Source organism: Hakea prostrata, chromosome 10 (genome assembly GCF_041222555.1).
Source record: "Hakea prostrata isolate BN-2017 chromosome 10, UWA_Hpros_2, whole genome shotgun sequence".
NCBI classification, from domain to species: domain Eukaryota; kingdom Viridiplantae; phylum Streptophyta; class Magnoliopsida; order Proteales; family Proteaceae; genus Hakea; species Hakea prostrata.
In genome coordinates, this window is record NC_142609.1 from 17983867 (window position 1) to 17985548 (window position 1682).

The window sequence follows — 1682 nt, forward strand, 5'->3', positions numbered from 1 at the left end:
AGGTGGTGACTTGTAGATGTAAGGAGGAGGTGGGGAAGGAGATGGTGGAGGTGGTGACTTGTAGATGTAAGGAGGAGGGGAAGGAGATGGTGGGGACGGTGACTTGTAGATGTAGGGAGGAGGAGGGGAAGGAGATGGTGGAGGTGGTGGCTTGTAGACGTAAGGAGGAGGTGGGGAAGGAGACGGTGGAGGTGGTGATTTGTAGACATAAGGAGGAGGCAAGGAAGGTAATGGTGGGGGCGGTGACTTATAGTACTGAGGAGGTTTTGGAGTTGGTGATGTGTCACATGGAGGTGATTTGTGCTCCCATGGACGCGGTGAATCCCCCTCCGGTGGTCGATCACTGTGATCCTTTTCAGCTGGGTACTTCTTGCTGTCTCCAATATTAACTTTTGAGCGGGCGAAATATTGATTAACAGCGGTCACATTGGCTGCCATCAAGAAAAATGCCAGAGCATGTACTAGAGAAGCCCGTTGCCCCTTCATCTTTGGCAATACAACCTCCAACCCCCACCTGAAATATAAGAAGATTGCTTTGATCTACAACCTTTTGAGGTGAAATTGGAAGGTGCATCACAACCTTATATAGTAGTTCTCCTCTGTGAAGAGGTTTCATTGTTTAGTCAAGCTTGCAAGTTGGACCTTATCTCAATTCAAATACTTTATTTATTGCAGCATTTTTGGAAAAATCAAGTCACACTTGTTCCAAGAACTTGGTTTCTTTTTCTATTTGCTACCATTTTCAACTCTACAATAAGCATCAGCACGTCTTTCTTCTCTTACCTAACAACAATTAACATTCAATATTTCTGCTTATCATCCATCTGGATGCAATTCAGCGAACAGTTAGTGGTTTCTATAAACAAAATCGAATGATCAAGCTCGCTTGATATTTTTTTTAACCTTTTTTCCCCTTTTTCCAGGCATTCATGAGGCATCCCTGATCAAATAGAGCTGGTTTTGGGATGGGTAGGTGGGTGTAGACTCGGTTCTATTTGTGTCATATATTTTATTTTTTTGGTTTATAACAGAGAAATTCAAAGTCAAACAGAACACACTTCCCTGTTAGTAGACGAGTCTTCAATATATATTACCTTCCTTTACTTCTCTTTCCCCTTTGTGGGATGAAAAAAACGAGATTAAATCTAAGGAAATATGATTTTTTTGGTACAAGGTATATAATGATTATGGGTACATCAAATATAAAATCCAATTCTAAAATCACAAAGTGCCACTAGTCTAGTGGTAGAATAGTATGTTTCGGGGATAGCTCAGTTGGGAGAGCGTCAGACTGAAGATCTGAAGGTCGCGTGTTCGATCCACGCTCACCGCATTATGTTTGCTCTTTTGCTGTTTTGGAAGACCCTCACTACCTTTTTTTCAAATCAGCCCTTTTCTAAATGCCGATACTAGCCCATGATCACTTGCTTGGGAAGAGTGAAAAGTGATTTTTGCAGTTGCTTGGGGTTCATCATATTTGAATATCGTAATGTGCGAGCTTCTTGCCATAAGATGTGGGATCTATCAAGTTCATATTTGGTTCGAACATTCCTGCTTTCAGTTCAAATGATCATGGGGAGTCTACGTCCTCAAGTTCATATTTGCTCGGACTCTAGCTTTAGTTCGGATGATCAACGGGAGTATTATGTCCTCCTTGGTAAGCTTTAGCAGTTTTGGAGGAT

General features: G+C 41.9%; 1 non-coding gene across 1 annotated transcript; it reads left to right on the forward strand.

Moving 5' to 3' along the window:
• The first annotated feature begins 1260 nt into the window (after positions 1-1260).
• Positions 1261-1333, forward strand: TRNAF-GAA (transfer RNA phenylalanine (anticodon GAA)). The gene has a single exon. It is a non-coding gene; the product is annotated as a tRNA-Phe (tRNA).
• The last annotated feature ends 349 nt before the right edge of the window (positions 1334-1682 follow it).